At 34.7% G+C, this 20,201-nt stretch overlaps 1 protein-coding gene across 3 annotated transcripts in view; it reads left to right on the forward strand.

The window, feature by feature from the left end:
- The first annotated feature begins 2,131 nt into the window (after positions 1-2,131).
- The window catches only part of LOC113522394 (uncharacterized), a 97,517-nt gene continuing 79,447 nt past the window's right edge, over positions 2,132-20,201 (forward strand). For all 3 annotated transcript variants that reach the window (XM_052902063.1, XM_052902065.1, XM_052902064.1), the window contains exon 1: positions 2,132-2,511. The gene's annotated coding sequence lies outside the window, so the exon portion shown is untranslated. The remainder of the gene's footprint in view (positions 2,512-20,201) is intronic.

The raw sequence follows: 20,201 nt of genomic DNA on the forward strand, positions 1-20,201 counted from the left end.
CACAGTAAAAAAATATAAAAGAATGAAAAACAAAAAAAAGCAACAAAACAAAAAAAAAATACACAAAGCAAAATATATAAAAAAACTTTCCTTCTTTCATGCGTGTGCCATAGTAACACTAAATGGTCACTGTATCGAACTTTGTTTTTTTAATTTTTTTATACAACTTAGAATGGCAATCAAGCTGACGGCCCACCTGATTGAAAGTGGTAACCGTCGCCTATAGACATGAGCAGTACCATGGACATAACAGAGTATACTGTTTCGTCCATGATACCCCACATGCGTTGCCAAAACTGCATGCAGTTTTCAAATTTGTTTATCTGAAGGTCAAATATAAAACCTGATGTCTGTTATAATGTACATATATCATTTATTTCCAAACGCCACGCGTACGAAGTCGCAGGCGGAGTTTAGTATACAATATTAAACGGGAAATCACGTAGATATGTTGACGGAAGTGGGCGGCGGTGTACGTGAGTGACAGCCCGCGGTTTCTACACAATACGCAACAACAATCGATACTGTTTTGTAAAACTCTCTGTGTTCTATCATTATATTATATCATTCATGATTCGGCTTTGATCGGTGATCTAAATTATTTAATACCGGAGGGAAAGGGATTGTTAATAATGGGATCTAACTGACTCCATTACTAACAATTCCTCGATCAATCATGGGCGAAACAGTATACTCTGTTATATCCGTGGTACTGCTCATTTCTATAAGCGACGGTTACCACTTTCCATCAGGTGGGCCGTCAGCTTGTTTGCCATTTTAAATTGCATAAAAAAAATCTATGTAATCTATATAATTCTAGTGGAATTCGTCAGGATGGGCTAACTGACCTGCTTTCATCGTCACCTATCATCTAATATATCTATACGTGTACCAAATTCCATTCAATTCTGCTCAGTAGTATTTGCGTGAAAGAGTAACAAATATGCATTAATTGTTACAAATTTTCGCATTTATAATATTAATAGACAAATAAAAAGAAAGGAATTCGTTTTTCGTTTTTAATGGATAAAATTAAAAAAAAAATATTCAATCAATTTTAAAAATTCTTTCGTCTATAGAAAGCTCCATTTTCAGTAAGTGAGTTGTATTAGAAAAAAAATAGAGACCTACCTGTCTAACTATGTAAAGTAGGGGCGGCTCGTGAGTATAAAAAAGGAAAAGTTTTAATTGTGCATTAAATATGTAAATAGTTAATTGAGACCAATCTCTATATTTTACAAATAAGTTAACGAAGTTTCAGCTTTTAAATAAAACAACGCCAATTGTAACATATCATCACTAGATGGCATTAGTATGATCACAACAAATATCTTACTTAAAATTAACTACGTTGAAAAATGCTTTATTTTTTACATAATATCGAAACATCCTATTTGTAATTCTCGTAATAATGTATGAAAAATGCTCACAACTGCAATGATGAGGTAGACAAAATCACTTGTCGAAAATACCCTTTGTGATATATTTTTATTTCTAAATCTAAAACTTCAATACAAATTTAATTTTTAAATAAAATCCAGTTCCAATAGATGTCACTGTATTGATAAAAATAATCGATGGACGCATTGCCTCGCTCATAAATATTTGCAATTCTAATGCTGAAATGTGACAGTTGGATTGAGTTATCTCAACTATTGATTTTAGAATATCAATCAACATTCTACACGAGCTTTCGATACCATCCACCATGCACGGCACATACCTACCTGCCAGCCGAGGCCACATTTCTTTTAAGGTGAACAACTCCGTAATACTTCGTTTCCGTACTATTGTAAACATTATTCCCCACGCAATAAAGCCTATTATACCTTCTGTATATTTGCATTCGTTTAAACTTCTCTAAAAACAAAATTCTGTCATATCACGAAAGCATTTAGATTGATATTTCCTTAATGCAACGATTGTGTATAGTATTCTTGAGATGCAATCGTTGAACAGGTAATTTTTTATTTTACTGTTAAGCGTTAAGGTTGAAATTTAAATATTTTATTCTATATTCATGATATAAGCCAGTTTTACACGAGCGTGTTCTCGAGATAGCTCATTTACGAAAGACAACTACCATTCAAACTTGTTTGTGTAATAACACGATCTTCGGAGAATGCAAGACGCCGCCGATTGGTCGTAGGCAGTCGTTCCTTCGCCGAAGGAAGGCGCAATCGTATTGCGCATGTGCAGCACAGTTTTTGAATTTAGAATAAACATTTTTTCTTGTGTGGGTGCGTTCGTGTTTGAAATAAAAAACTTTTTGAAATCGTTAACTAATAAAATTCTGGACTTTTATTGTGTGACAAGTAAATTGTGTGTTAATTCCAAAGGAATTTCTTAACACTTAAACAGGTTTGCAAACCATCGAGTGTTTTTATAATGGATATTGTAACATGTATGATTTTATAATAATCATTTGAATGTTTTTAGAATACGTGAGTTGTATTTTCGAAGTGTTTACATTGTAATGTAATCTTTACTTGGATTCTAATATACGGAAAGGTAAGTTTTATTTTGTTTCGACAATCATTTATTAAATTGTTTGTAAAAGTTATTTATGTATAAAAACATTATAAGTATTTTTTCCTAAAATAATGTATCTATCAATTATATTTTATTAATCTACTGGTTTATGGCAACCCTCCACTAGATGGCGTTATAACCTCAGACTTAGTGTTTTTTATATGGTTGATAATGAAATGGTAACCCCGCTTACTATTTAAACTGGGGGGGACAGGGATATTAGTAATGAGATTTAACAGGCCCGTTACTAGCAATATACCATAATAGGTCGATCTCCACATGGTTCTGGAAACCATCGTGTTTAATATTTAAAAATTCATCACGATGGGCCAAATGACCTGTTTTACTCTCACCTATCATCCCTCACTGGTGTCCCGCCAGCGTATACCTATAGCGCAGGCACGGTCACTATTACATTTATCATCCATTAGTTACCATCTTTGTAGAATTATAGTTAAATACGGGTGAATATTCTTTATTCAATTATTCTTCACTAGAACTTCACCGACGTATACCAATAGCTGAGGCGAGGTTACTATTTCATTTCATCCATATAAAAAAATAGTAGACGTGACATTGGCATGCCTAGGCAGGTGTGTATATTGGCAGCAATTTTATTTATTTACTAAATGACTCGAGAGACCTTGTTTTTAAATTTCTAAACATTAAAAGAAGGGGGGGAAAGGGATTGTTAGTAATAGAGACTGAGAATCCCATTGCTAGCAATATACCCAACCAGGTCGACCTCCTCGCGGTTCTCCCTGGAAACTATCATGGTTAATTCCTGATGAATTCATCATGATGGGCCAACTGGCCTGTTTTCATTCTCATCTGTCACCCTTCACTGGTGCTCCGCCAGCGTATCCCGTTAGCGCAGGCGAGGATACCATACCATTTTCACACATAAAAAAAAAAATCCTAACTGCGGTTGCCAACCCATCTGCCAAGCGTGACAACTACTGGTAAAACCCCGCCTTATGGGGGGAGGCTTATGTTCATCAGTGAACAGTTAACGGCTGGTATGATGATGAATTATTCTTAGGAATTATATTGTGACACTATATTTAGGCAAAGTCTTCTTTTTCCATATCATAGCATAGCAACTTAGTGATCACCTTGTTTCATCCCTTCACTACCCAAATATCTGAAAGAGATTACTTAAGCAATCAGGTCCGTACATCCTATACTTTTTTTTTATATATCTTTGAATGATTGAATGAATGAATGAGTATACTTTATTTGCATTATACAATATAGGTAATAAACAAGACAATTTACAAACACAACGATACAATTGTATAAGTACAGTAAGGCGGTCTTATTGCTGAGAGCAATCTTTTCAAGACAACCTTAAGGTAATGGACTAATTGTTGTACAAGTAGGTATGATAGTGCTTTATAATTAAAAAAGCATCTTTTGCAGATTAAAAATATATAAAAATTATATACATATATACACACATATATACACAATCACATATATATACATATCAATCAAACAAAATTATATAATCCCATGCATATATGTTAAATATGTACCCAATACTATTTAACATAATCTTTGTATTGTTATTTAACTAGTACATAATATTAATAATAATATAAGCCTTTATTCAGACAACATTTTTTTTTTTATAACAACTTATTATTGTGTTTCGGTTTGAAGGGTGGGATATGGCGTGAATTTACTGGGTACAGAGGAATAACACCTGAGTCCTCAGGAATGGCAACGTATGGGGGATATCATGGGCGAAACAGTATACTCTGTTATGTCCATGGTACTGCTCATGTCTATAGGCGACGGTTACCATTTTCCATCAGGCGGGCCGTCAGCTTGTTTGCCATTCTAAATTGTATAAAAAAAAAATATATTTAATTGCTGCTTATTAGCAAAGGCTTCCTCCAACTGCCTCCAATGGTCTCTATTGCTAGCAATTCTTGTCCAAATTCCACCTGCTTCAGCCTTAATGTCATCTACCCATCTTCTATGTGGTCTTCCTCTTCTCCTCTTTTTGTCTTTCGTGTACCAAAACATTATCTTTTTACTCCATTCATCTCTCCCTCTAATTGTATGCCCTGCCCATTACCATTTAAGTTTTTTTAACTGTGACTGTAACATCTTTAGTTTTTATGTGTTTTTTAATTCTGCCAGTTTTAATTCTGTCTGATAATCTTATCCCTATCATACTTCTTTCCATGGCATTCTGGCACTTTTGTTTTTTTAAAGTGGGATTTGGTAAGAGCCCAGGTTTGGCAACCTTATGTAAAAACTGGTAAAATACAGACTTCAAATAGTTTACCTTTTAAGGCTGTGTATGTCATTTTGCTTTTAAGCATTTCCTTTAGACTCCAAAATCGTTTCCAAGCATTTCCTATACGTTTTTCAATCTCCTTTGTAGTTAAGTCTGTTGGTGAAACTAGTACATTAAATAATAAATGTATAAAAGTAATTTAAAACTTAGACTAGGCTACTATTGTTCAAGCTGCGAAGGTCATTTCATAGGTAGACCAATTTATTGGCGTAGAATGGAGTGAAGGTTTTAGCAATTTAGCCTTTAGTTAGGTAGAGGTGTATATTGTACAGCTATAAAAACTTAGACAATTTTGCCACCAAACAAAACTCTAAAACAAAACAGACAAAACTTATACCCAACCAGGTCGACCTCCTCGCTGTTCTCCCTGGAAACTATCATGGTTAATTCCTAATGAATTCATCATGATGGGCTAACTGGCCTGTTTTCATTCTCATCTATCACCGTTCACTGGTGCTCCGCCAGCGTATCCCGTTAGTGCAGGCGGGGTTACCATACCATTTTCACCCATCAAAAAAAAAACTGTACAGCTACTAATAATTTATTATTTATGGTATTATTTTTGCACCATATATGTTATGCTTTATTTATATACAAACCCTATAGACATTTTCTCCTTTCGGGTTCTCAGGGTTGACTGGAAGAAGTCCCTTTAATGGATAAGTCCGCCTGTGTACATTTTTGTTATATACTTAATATCTATACTATAAGTGTATGTACTAAAACATATAAATAAATAAGTTTTAAATAACAGGGTCCCAGTTATTAGCCGGCTTAATAAAGGAGGTAGTTTTCATTTCGGTTGTATTTTTTGTTTTCAGATCTCCGTCATTTAACAATATCTTGCCCCCAGAAGCTATATAGTTAATAACAGAGTATAGATAAATAAAATTTAAATACTGAATAGAATAGAAATTTATTATTTGATAACAACACAAAGTTACAAACACAAGATACTTAGCAGGGATTTTCCGCAAGAGTCCAACACCTCCGTGCCTTTATTGCAAGCGTCAGGCGGTAACAAAGGCACATAAAAGAGAGCCCTAACTCAACCATAATATTATCATTTACATAAAAAGCGAATTACGTAAGAGAAAGTTGTTGAACAGCATCGACGGACAGATAACAAGAAAGCTATGAACGCGCGCCAAAATACTGATAAAGTATAGATTTTATTACCATTTTCAACCGATTTCAAAAAGAAGAAGGTTCTCATTTCGGTTGTATTTTTTATATGTTAACAAACATCTCACAAGTCCGTCAGTTAAATATTTTTTTATAGATTTTTATTTGGAATGATACACACACATACACGCACACGCACACGCGCGCGCACGCACACACACACACACACACACACACACACACACACACACACACACACACACACACACACGCACGCACGCACGCACGCACACACACACGCACACACGCACTCACGCACACGCACACACGCACGCACGCGCACACGCACACGCAGACGAACACGCAAACGCACCACACGCACACACACACACACATATACATTTTATCAAAACCGGTTAAGCAATTTAGTTTAAAAAAAATACTAGAATTGGCGACCTAACTAGTAATGTAACATAGTTACAAAGAAATACTTGAGAATCGAGACGTCTTCATCCGATTGGAAGTTGATTCGTAATAAATTTAAAAACTAAATAAAATTAAATCATTGTAATACTCGTATTGGGTTTTGGTAAACAAATATGCAAGTCAAGACACACGCAATTGTTAGTATATCAAATATTTATGTTTCTCAAACCAGTCTTAAACTTTCTCATACCTAATGCAAGTCCAAATTGTTCGAGCACAATAACATTCAAAGTTTCCAACAACAAATAAATATTATTTTAAACCGTCTTCAATTATGACAAAATCTAAACACGATTTAAAAACTAAACTACCAAGAACGAATGCCGCTGAATTGAAACATTTTTTCGGACACTACTGCCTATCCCTTCACCATAAGCTCCCCTAATCGTCTCTTACGACGCCCACGGGAAAGGAAGGGGTGGCCTATTCTATACCGGGTCCTACACAACTAAATATAGCCTACGGGTGGGGAAAGGGATTGTTAGTAATGAGAATCCCATTGCTAGCAATATACCCAACCAGGTCGACATCCTCGCGGTTCTCCCTGGAAACTATCAAGGTTAATTCACCCTTCACTGGTGCTCCGCCAGCGTATCCCGTTAGCGCAGGCGGGCTTACCATACCATTTTCACCCATAAAAAAATATATATAGCCTACGTATTTATTTATTTGCTTTTTTATATTAATTTATAATATAGATATTAAGTATATAACAAAAATGTACACAGACGGACTTATGCCTTAAAGGGATTTCTTCCAGTCAACCTTAAGAACACAAAAGGAGAAAGTATCTATAGGGTTTGTATATAAAGCATAACATATATTGTATTTTATTTGAAAAAAAAAATAAAAATTTTAATAATTAATGGTATAAATTATACATTATATGTATAAAATTTATAAATGTATAAATTATATGTATAAAATTAAATGTATTACTAAAATTGAATTTAACGTTAATTCAGTTATCATTAACTATATGTAATAGCTTTTAATTAACTTATTGTTGTCATATATAATTAATTTAAATTAAGTTATTACAACTATAAGCTTTCCTCAAAAATAATAAATAAATAAAAAACGTACGAAGCCGGGGCGACTCGCTAGTGTGACATACAGTTACACTCGCAGATCACATCTGATAATGCGTTGCTGGCGTGTGAGAGCACGCAATTTCTCATGCCTGCCTACCTCCGCGAGTGCTGTCGTAATTGCATGGGAGTGCACACTTTGAAATGGTTTTCCGCATTTTTCACAACTTATACACACATTTTTATACCCCGTGTGATAAAGAAATAATAATACAATATGTCATAATCGTTTTTCTTTCTTCCATGCACAACTAAAGCATGGAATCTACCCCCAGCGGTAGTATAAAAACACTTTACAAAAAGTACATTGTACAAAGGTCGCTTGCTTGGACACCTCCGTCCCATTCGTGTTACTACCGTGAAGCAGTTGTGTTTGCATGGCTGTGTTTCGGTTTGAAGGGTGGGATATGGCAGTGAATTTACAAAGTACAGAGGAATAAAACCTTAATCCTCAGGAATGGCAGTATACTATGTTATGTCCATGGTACTGCTCATGTCTATAGGCGACGGTTACCACTTTCCATCAGGTGGGCCGTCAGCTTGTTTGCCATTCTAAGTTGTATAAAAAATGTGTATTCCCGAACAGATACAACCTTCAAGATAAATTAAAGATTGTGTCCTAAAAAAACCGACTTCGAATTTGACACAACCACTTATTTTGATCTAAAAATTAAATTACTAAAACAATTTTGATAAAATTTCTATGAAACCAACCTGTTAGTATATCCTTGATACAGATAAAAATAAAATAATTTTTCAAATTGATTTAAAACTGACCGAGTTATGAGGTAACAAACATAAAAAAACGATACAATCAAAATAAGTACGTCCTTCTTTTTTAAGTTGTTTTAAAAGAGCATTTTCCTTCCTAAAAGGTGGGCAACACGCGTGCAATTTCATTGACGATGCGGGTGACTATGGGTGGCGGTTATCACCTATCCGCATGCTTGTTTGCCTCCTGTAAAAAAAAAGATTTTTATCCTCAGTAAAACGTAAGAGGCGGCTAAAGGTGATTGTACACTTATCCGCGTCGACTTTTTGTGTACTTTTTCTTATACATTTTGCTCAATAAAACTGTAAACTCAATAATGATATTACACCCATGAACAATGTGTTTTGTTCATACATTAAATTGAAAATTTTCATTTTGGAACACTTAATCATGTGTCCATAAGTAAATTTTGCTTAAGAGCAAACTCTATTTTGTTTTGCAAAAAAAAAAATATTGTTATCGTTAAAAGTTTCCTTACACATTATATTTTAATATAATAAGTAATAAAAGTTTAACCCGGTTTAATTCAGTTGTGATACGAGTGCGAGCCGCTCAAGACTAAGGGTCCCGAATGATCCCGAAACTAGTTGAGCTTTCTCGACCAAATTACACGTGAGTTAAATTGGTAGTTATTACATTAAAATTATTATTGCTTCAACAACCACAAAATCAATATAAGACAAACACGAGTATAAATATTGTCGATTGCAAAATGAATTATCAAAATCGGTTCGGAACTGCCGAAGTAATTACGTGACATAATTACAGAACACATATTATTGTTCATGTCTGTAGGCTACCACTTTCCATCAGGTGGGCGGGCTGTTTGTTTACGTAAACAATCCAAACAAATTGAATTCTCCTTTTGGAAGTCACTTCAAAATGATCTCTTCTCCATCTTTAATTTAATTTTCATTTACTCTATAAATATTACTATCTCTGCTTTCGTAGAAGGTACTATTAAACATTAATAAAAAAACTGGTTAAGGAATTCAGAAAAGAAAACATTGCAATCCTAAGGTTCTAAAATGGCAACTTTGGTAAACATACTAGCATTGGCTGTTCAGCTAATAGATTTTTTTCAATGATTATCCGTAAAAAGCAATGCTTAATGACTATATAGTTAAAAAAAGGTTATGTAAGTAGTTCTTAATGCTTTTTCTATGATTGTAATTAATTTAGCCGCGAGTTTTTTCCACACAATTGTGCAATTTGAAAAGTACGATTTCGAATTGTCTTTGAATTTCGAATCGTATTCCATTTTTTAAATGTTGTTTATTTGTTCGTCGAGCGAGTGGAACAAGCACCTAGTACGCCGCGACCAACCGCTATGTTTGGCATTGACTCTTTTGGTATATTTTCGTGTTTGTTTCGTTGGATTTGTTTGCTCTAGACACCACTTTAATAACATCGCATTATAAAAAAAAGCAAATAAAATGGACTCAAAGTTGTCTGAAGTAAATAAATAATTAAATTATAACTTTAAATAATGTAAGAACTGATACCTTGCAATTTCACTACATATATTGCTGCTAATTTTCACCACCGTACAACCCGCCACAAACTAAAGTTTTATCCCAACCATGTAGACAATTTCTTACAAGCTTCTTTGGAATCAACTTCCAGCAGCAATATTTCCGAACCGATACGACATTATAACCTTCAAGAAAAGAGCATATTCCTTTTTAAAAGGCCGGAAGTATATCTGCAATGCGTATTATGGGTGATCATGGACGGCGGTAGTTACTTACCATCAGGGGAGCCGCATGTTCGTTTGCTTCCTGTGTTATAAAAAAAATGTAACGTAAAATAATTATTATCTATCAATCTTCACGCTAAATCTTTTAGGGGTAGGCAAAAAGAACCGAGTGCCAAAGTTCTCTATATTGACACACATCTCTTGCTTCCTGCACTTTCATAACTCGTCTCATGCATGGTGTCGGAGATCCTTGACTCCCCCTTCATCCTTATTTTATCCTGATTTATTAACCACTTGTATACAACAGTATTCTTTAAACTCTCATTGTCCAGCTTTTTTACGGACTGTATGCCTGTTTGGAACAAAGGTGGTAAACAAGCATACAGCCTGCCTAATGGTAAACGATCACTGTAGCCTATAAACGCTTGCAACACTTGGGGAGTCGCATGCATGTTGTCGAACCTGAAGAACCCTTAATATACTCTTTTCGAAGATTCCCATACAGTTGTGTTTAAATCGAACATTCCTTTCAAAATATTCATAAATTGTTTTAAATTGGGAATCTTATTGGAATCACCAAAGTGACCATTTTAATTCTTTACTTTTTATACCATACTACTAGCCAATAAAGTATGTGTATCCTTTTCTAAATATGTAAATAGGAAGTGGACAGTATGCGGGCAATGTAAACTATCCGCGTACATAGAAAAGTGGGAAATTACCGTGGAATTGTAATCAGTCTCTTGAGTAAGAAGTAAATTACATTGCAACCGCGTACAGAATAATTTCACATCATTTTTTTTTTTATTAAAAAGAGGGGAATTTTTTGCTCATTTCCATCGTACTAGTTGTGGAAGTGCAGTGGATGCAATAATTAGAAATGTAGAGGTCTCTGCCTCTATTCTGTTCTTTAGGGTTGGTACCAGTCTATTTTTCAGGATTTTTTTTATGCACTGGCAAATAGGCTGACAGATCTACTTAATGGAAAGTGGTAACCGTGATATATAGACATATTTTGCTTTTTGTAATTTCTTGAGTAGTTTTAAAGAAAAGTTTTAATTTTTTTATGAAAGTATTTTTTACATTTTATAGAAATATTCCTTAAGCGTTGTTCAAATAGATTTCATCGCTGTGTTACGAAAATTTGTATGTAATGTTTATTAGCTGAACTTAATTGAAGCAAATTCAAATATACACTATCATAGAGTGAAAAATAAATGTAATGTATTACAATATCAAGAAAAAGATTTATTAACTGTAATGACTTTTGAAACTTTATTACTATCAATTACTACTCCTACTACTACTACGTCATAATCATAAACCCGAATGGCCTTTTATTTCACCTTCAATTCCAATTTTAAAAATTTGGAGATGACAACCCTATCTTCAACGCAGTTAAGTTCTTTTTACCACGTAAGGGTATCAGAAGATATATAAATTACAACATCGCTAAATACAGTTGTGAAAATACCTCATAAACGAGTCAAAACACAAAAACTACTAAAACCAAAGAGCGTAACGTAGAAAAATTAAAGACAATCAATAACAATGTTCTTATTGTGTAACCGGCATTGTATTGAGAACGTTTCGGTCACTTCGCACGGTGTTATGACCACTTATAGCTCATAGATAAGGTTGCCATCTTGAAAGAGCAATAATATGTTACCTTGGTCAAACTACCTTATAGATATTAAGCTTATCTAACCATTAAAATTATTAGCTCTCACTGATAAGATTAATTTAATCATTACACTGGGGATGACAAATTAGTTATTTGTACATTAGCCTCTCTTGTAGCAATAGGCAATAATTTTTTTTATACAACTTAGAATGGCAAACAAGCTGACGGCCCACGTGATGGAAAGTGGTAACCGTTGCCTATAGATATGAGCAGTACCATGGACATAACAGAATATACTGTTTCGCCCATGATACCCCCCATGCGTTGCCATTCCTGAGGACTCAGGCGTTATTCCTCTGTACCCAGTAAATTCACGCCATATCCCACCCTTCAAACCGAAACACAGCCATGCAAACACAACTGCTTCACGGTAAAAACACGAATGGGATAGAGGTACCCAAGCAATCGACTTTTGTACAAAGTCTCCCTCTGATAAAACAAATCTCTCAGGTGGACCGCGCTCATCTTAGAATTGTCCACCTCAAGATTAGGAGCGGACCTTTTAACTATGGACAGACGTCTAAAATTACATAGGTAAAAAGGTGCTTACCTTTTTAAAAATCTCCAATAAAATAATCTTAAATAAGTCAATGGTAAATAAATTTTCATTACCGGGAGTAAAAAAAGGACAAAACGTCAGATGTTGGTGTCTTGACTAAGTGTCAACATTTTGCTCAGGGACTTCTCAGTAAAAGATTTGTTTTTGTCGTTAAGAGGGCGCTGTTTAAATTTATTCAAGAACGTCAGGTATATTAATATATTAAGTAATGTATTAATGAAAATAAGGTATATTAAGTAATTAAAATTAATAAATAAGTTAAAAAATAATAATTTTACTTCTTATGTATTGACAACAAAGTTAGAGTATCTATCCTGTAGACCAAAGGTATACTCACGGGGTAAGAGATAATTAAAAAAAAATTAAAAGCTTAAAAATATATTTTCAAATAACACTAGTTAAAAATAACAACAAGCAACAACAATAAAAAAAAAACACTAGTTAAAAATAAGAATTTGCGGAATACTTATAAGTTAGTGGCAACCCTAACTGTAACGGTTATACACAATGGTGTTTGTTGTGAACTTGATTGAAGATCCCAGGATGAGATAATGGTCAAATACTTATTAGGGTTTTGCTAGAACAATAACATGTTGTTCTACTGTTAAAATAAACAATATTAGGTACATATAGTAATTTTACTTTTAGCTTTAATAACTGCAACGGTACAAATAGTAGTAATTTTTTATTACTATACCGAATGAAATCGAAATTATTACCAGAATGTTCTATCAAAACAACTATACGTTTTTTTTTAAAGTCAAGTCTAAAGAAACATAAGTCGAAAAAGAAGAAAAATGTTGAGATTTTCATATTAATCTTACTTCACAGCTATATGGAGCATATTATTAGAGGCTGAACATTTTTGGAATCATATTATCTGAAAGTAGATTTTGCATGTCCGGGTTTTTTCCACATAGAAAATTTAAAAAATTGATACCTAATTAGCCGCACAAGTGATTTTGCACGAGAAACAATTCTGTTGCAATTAGAATTATTGAAATCAGTTTAGCGCTAATTCTAAAAATCACATAACATATGGCTACGAAGGCATAACACCATAGTTCTTAGAAATGGTAACCCATGAGGAGTACCTCGAGCGTCAGTGTGTTCTGTGACTTCTAAGGTTCTATTCATATATGTGTTGTTTATAGATGATAGTTACTACCTTTTATTATGTGGATCTTAAGCTTGTTTTAACTTAACTGAGGATTAACTACATGGGACAGATAAAGGAAACACTAGGCGTCATGTCGTATAGGGAGATAAAGGATATGGCCTGAGATAGAGCTGGCTGGAGGAAGATGCATGAATTAGTTGCACCGACAAGAGGAAACTCTTAAATAAAAATATGAGAGAAGCTTGTTTACTATTTGAAGGATCATGAGTATGAATTGAGTATAAATAAATAAGAATTGAGACCCTGTCAACATTCACGCGGCTCTGTTCGAAATTGCCATGGTTAATTCCTGATGAATTCATCAAGATAGGCCAACTGACCTTTGTTTTTTGAGAGAGGACAAAAGGGATGTGTGGGACTCTTACCCAATAAAAACCACACGACAAACCTCGAGGCACATTTGCCGAATCCCTAGGTTCCCATTTGTAGACGACTGGGTGTAGGTCAACTGACCTGACTTGATCCTTACCTATCATCATTCAGTAGTAGCTCAGCAATAGCGCAGATAGACTTACCAGTCTCATTAATAAAAAAAAATTGGAATTATGGTAATGATCTCCGACTCTTTGCTTTACCATTTGATCTCACATATCTACATAATTGAGTGTAAATTGAATAATAAACCGTTTGAAATCATCTATTCTCTCGACTCATATAGAAAAGCGTGACAAAGCCGCACATATTAACGGTTTCGCGAGAAACACATTAAGCAACACACCCCGTAGCTGCACACGACAAATATTTCTCGACTGTTAGCTAGTTTCAACACAATCATTTACTCACTCAATTTGAACGGCCAGTTTTCCGTCCGCCATTTTTTTTCTAAGCGAAGGCAAAGGCATGCGTGTGACGCAACCGCGCTCCGACATTCCACCAGGGCTACCAGCGCCAACGTCTTGTTAATTAATCTTATATGGTTCTTTGATATTTGTGCTAACGGTATACCTAATATGTTTTTTAGCGGCTTCCAAAAGAAGAACGTACTCGATACACGTGTATTTTCTTTTGAGTGTATGTTCCACGATATATTCGCTATTTCTAATCATCATTATATCAACCGTTTATTGTTCTGAATATAGGCCCTTCCTAAAAGGGGTTTTTGCCAGGTTGGTGCTAGGCTTGGCAGGCGAATCGCACAATTGAAATCAGGTTTTGATGAGGTTTTAAGAGGGACGCTGCTGTCCATCGTTCGACCATTAAAATAGTCTTAGTCGCCTGTTACAAGACCAATGGGAAAGGAAGGGATGGCCTATTTTATACAGAGACCACACGGCAATTTCTAAATAAATTCTGATAATATTTACACTTTTCGTAATCAGCAGGATTTACTCACATATTGGTTTCTTATTAATTTTGACACAATTGATATCACTGTTATTTCCTGTTTGTTGTTGAGCAAAATTTGTTTGCATACGATTCCGATACGATATTTTTTAATCTGATGTGTCCCTGAAACGTATTATCAAACGGTGTGTTTTATTAATTTTAAAAAAAGAACAACGAAATACTTAGTGAATATTAATTTTTAAACTAAGATTTTATTTATTTACGTATACACATTTTATTTATATTAACAAGTATATTTTTAATTAAATATTTAAAATAAATATACCAAATACATTTTTAGCAATAGCAAAGGAGTTGACGGCTCGTTTTGTAGACAATATCATTACGCACAAAGACGCCAAGATAGCCGGAGGAGAATAGTGGGCGACAACCCTGTGACTCGTATCGAACAGGTTTAGAACGGGCGGTGTGAGTGTCCAATGAAGAAGCAATCGTGTGGTCACTATGTGGTATGTACACGTGAAGAGGCAAGGTGATGCTGGGCTGTACTTATAGTAATGATGTTATAACAAGTATTGATTTGCAAAAAGCTATTTCAATCGTAAACGCAACGATAAAGGACGATATGTTTTATAGATATCCTCAAACGACGTGTTTCATGGATACCCTATAAAGTACATACTGCGTGTTTATATATACATATATTTTTATTTTTAAAATTTTTTAAGTGCTTTAACTTTCTTCAAGTATATCTTTTTATTTAATAGATAATAATGCCACCGTTTTAGGGTGCTCAATCATTGGCTTCGTTTAAAGGACAAGTCAAATCACATTTTCTTTCACTGTAACATAGTTATTCTTTTACATTCCTATGTAATTCTTGGACTAGATTTGTTATATTTCCTTGTGTGTGCTATGTATGTATTTATATGTGTATGTTTATGTATTTTGTATGTTATAAATATATATTGTTATAATAAGTAGTTTAATAAATTATATGTATTTGATATTTTAGTGCATTACATGTTTTTGTATTTTATGCACGAAAAATTATTAATTCACTCTTGCGCCACCTGCCCACTTCTATCTGTTCTCCTTTAACCAAAGATTGTCTGTAAAAGATTGCCCTAGTGATAAGACCGCCTTTTGTACTTTTATGTGTATATTTCAATCTGTATTTATGTTACTGTATTTCACATTAATTATTTATTTGTAATTGTTTATTATTATTTATGGTGCAATAAAAAGTTAAATAAATAATAATAATAATGAAATGGTAACCGCACTTGCGCTATACACTGTAGGTATACACTGGCGGGGCACCAGTGAGGGATGATAAGTGAGCATGAAGTCAGGTCAGTTGATCCATCATCACAAAATTGTGGAAGGCGGTTCAGAATTAAGAAAAATTGAGACTAAATTGAGAACCTTCTTCTTTTTGAAGTCAGTTGAAAAACAACATTGATTTTGAAAAGGGTGCCTTTATACTTTGAGTAACTATATTATGTATATATATATATATATATATATATATATATATATATACAATATAAAAGTAATTCTATTTTTCAATTAAAACCACTTAATTGGTTTTCGCCGGCGACAGTGTGTGGTAACAGCGCACAGATACGAGTAGAATAACCATAGAATATGTAGGAATTGTGTCATAGATAATTGAACTAGTTTTTGTTGCAATTTCGTATAGTCTGTGCAAGACATTAGTATTGTAGATACAGAAAGGGCCTGTTCGCATGCGTTATGAAATTCTCAATACTATGTTGAGTTGTATTGATTACTTTTATTGACAGATTTCTAATAATTACACGTTGTAACTTTTCATATGTCAACATACTTTTAATTGCAGTAAAATGGCAACATTTTTTGAGGGATTTTATTGGATACATGTAACCAAAAATATAATGAACTACGCTTCGCATGGATTTTTTTTTTTTTTTTGGAAATAATACTACTTTTCTACGTGTGAAGAATTTTTTTTAAATTATTTAAGTATTATTTGAGTTTCCACTATATAAATAAAAAATCAAATCTCTTTATAACATTATTTAATTTAATTTAATATTATTTATAGTAATATTATTTTACATTTCATTAATTATTTTATTTTTTTGTGTGATGCAAAGTTAGGATTTTTTTATGCCACTTAGAATGGCAAACAAGCTGACGGCCCACCTAATAGAAAGTGGACATGAGCGGTATCATGAACATAACAGAGTATACTGTTTCGCCCATGATATCCCCCATGTGTTGCCATTCCTGAGCACTCAGGTGTTATTCCTCTATACCCTGTAAATTCACTGCCATATCCCATCCTTCAAATCGAAACATAGTCATGCAAATACACCTGCTTCACGGTAGAAATACGAATGGGACAGAGGTGCCCAAGCAAACGAATTTTGTACTCCCTCTGGTAAATAAAAGATAATTAGAGAATGGTTATAAAATTAAAATACATAATTTAAAAGTGCTTTTGTATTATTTGTCTAGTTTAACATTTTAACATTTATTTATTTATTTGAACCATAAAAATTTGTTACAAATTCAAAAGTCTTCAAATTCAATCTTTATAATCGTTAGTCGGAATAAATATTCTGGTCATAAGGTAATGATGAGTGGCAGCCCCGTACAGGCAAAGACAGTGTGGAACGACCCCTCACTGGATGGAGTTATGACCTCAAATGCATTGCAAGGAGCCAGTGGATGCAGGTAGCTCAGGACCGTTCCTTATGGCAATCTATGGGAGAGGCCTATGTTCAGCAGTGGACGGATGATGGACGAGATGATGATGCTAAACATAGTGATAAGACTTGTTGCCGAGACACAAGTACTACTGGTGAAATATTTTTTTAATAGTTACGAAGCTATCGTAACTATTGCTACATTGTCTCGTAAAACACATGGGAAACAGTCCATCGAAGGGATTCTTCGTGACCAGTCCGTCAAGGCAATACCTTTGCCACATGTTAATAAATTACATACAATTACCATGTAACTCATCTGTTTTACGTTCCATTGAAGTAATGGTCGACCTTCTCTAAGTCATTAATAACATTTATTATGTACTTATTCGATGGTGGTTTCAATGGGGATTTAAGTGTTTTTAGGATTCGTTTACTAATAAAACAACTTGGCTGTGACAGACGGACGGACAGACAGACACGCTAGTGATCCTGTAAGTTTTCCTTTTGAGGTATGGAACCCTAAAAAGAATCATCAAAATCAATCCGAAGTTTGTGAAGATATCGCGTTAATATTACAAGATGTTACCATATTACCACTCACCTTATTGGGGGGGGGGGAGGGGGTTTGCCAGTAATAAAAGTAAAGTAATGCCGGTAGTAAGCTACCGTTGACAGGTGGCTCTGCAATCGCAGTTGAGGTTTAATGACGTTTTAAGAGGGCCGCTGCTGACCATCCCTCGACCTCGCTTCCTTAGTCACCTCTTATGACACCTACAAGAAATGAAGGGGTGATCCATTCTATGCCTCAGCTCATTCCACAGCCTGAGCGTTGGCGGGAGAAAACTCCTTTAAAACACTGTACACTCTTTTGAGGGCGAAGCAGTAAACTGAGTTGTGATCATTTTGTATTGTTATGGCACACGCACAAAAGGAAATTGGATTTGGCTTTATGTATTTTTTTTAATCATGTATGTTATCTCGCTTTTTATATATGTATATGTATATATGTTATAATTTGTGTGCTGTAAGTAATGCAAATAAATCATCTATCTATCTATCTATCTACACGACCATTTGGATTCCAACGTGTGGGGATGAATAAGTCTTTAATTAAAACGCGCTTGCAATAGATGCAATGCAGTTGAACTCAACATCTGCCCTAATAGGTGACCATATCATTAAAAATACTTTATATTCCAACCTTGTGATACTCGGTGAAGGCTCATATAGCGTGTGTATTAATATGATTGGCATATATTATGTCACGGAGCAATGATAATTATAGTCATCATGGTTTAAAAGTCATGCTAGCTAGACTGGAAAAGGTAATTGAGAGTTCTACACTTAATTCGCGAGGTCAACAAAGTTTTAAAAACAACCAAAACTGTAAAGCGGCCGGCCCACCTGATGGAGAGTGGTTTTTTTAATGGATGATAATGGAATGGTAACCCCACCCGCGCTATCGGTATACACAGGCGGGGCACCAGTGAAAGATGATAGGTGAGGATGAAGCAGGTCAGTTAGCTTATCGTGACGAATTCAACAAGAATTGTTCACGATGGTTTCCAGGGGGAACCACGTGGAGGTCGACCTAATAAGGCATATTGCTAGCAATGGGGCTGTCAAACTCCATTGTTAACAATCCCTTTCCCCCCAATGGAGAGTGGTTAGCTACCATTGGTTTTTAAATGGGAATATTACCAACTATGGACGTTAAGGGGGAAGGGATTGTTAGTAATCCGGACTACCAGTCCTATTGCTAGCAATATACACTATCAGGTTGACTTTATTTTTAAATGGATGATAATAGTAATGCCGAGAATAAGTGAATAAGACACGAGTGAAGAATGATAGGTGAGGATGAAAAGACAGATCAGTTAGCCCACCGTGATCAATTCACTTGGAATTAACCACGATTATTTCCATAGGGAACCGCAAGGTTTTTTTTATATACAACTTAGAATGGCAAACAAGCTGACAGTCCACCTCATGGAAAGTGGTAACCGTCGCCTACAGACATGAGCAGTACCATGGACATAACAGAGTATACTGTTTCGCCCATGATACCCCTCATGCGTTGCCATTCCTGAGGACTCAGGTGTTATTCCTCTGTACCCAGTAAATTCACGATTTGAGAAGATGTATTACTGCTTATGGAGCTACTAATCCCCATTATTACCAATCGCTTCTCTACCCAAAGTCACCATTTGATGAATCTTTAAATTACGTTCCTCTTCTTTTTTTTTTTAAGTCGTTTAAAAATTTGCCTTTACAGTTATAATCGACGTTCGCAAACAATTATTTAAACGGTGGAAATCGTCAGGATTTGCAATCTATTGTCAGAACCTCCATAAAGACGATCGTAACGTGTCTTCTGTAATACGGATAATGGATAAAAATATTAAAATCCCATTATAAAACGTAATTCCACCCATGAGGTCACATGTCGTCTGCCATCCGTCTTTTAAGTGTTCTATAGTTATTATGAGTGATGTGACGAGTCAACTCGTGTACCGATTCGAATATTTGCTACTCTAATATTCGAGTACTCAATAGGGATGTGTAATATAACATATAGCAATATCTATCTAGTTAAAATATCTATATATTCGTCCAATATCGTGTTTCAACCATAAAGCAGTTGTGTTTGCATGGCTGTGTTTCAGTTTGAAGGGTGGGATATGGCGTGAATTTACTGGGTACAGAGGAATAACACCTGAGTCCTCGGGAATGGCAACGCATGGGGGTATCATGGGCGAAACAGTATACTCTGTTA

The sequence above is a fragment of the Galleria mellonella genome, unplaced genomic scaffold (genome assembly GCF_026898425.1).
Source record: "Galleria mellonella isolate WM207_F2 unplaced genomic scaffold, CSIRO_AGI_GalMel_v1 utg87, whole genome shotgun sequence".
NCBI lineage: Eukaryota > Metazoa > Arthropoda > Insecta > Lepidoptera > Pyralidae > Galleria > Galleria mellonella.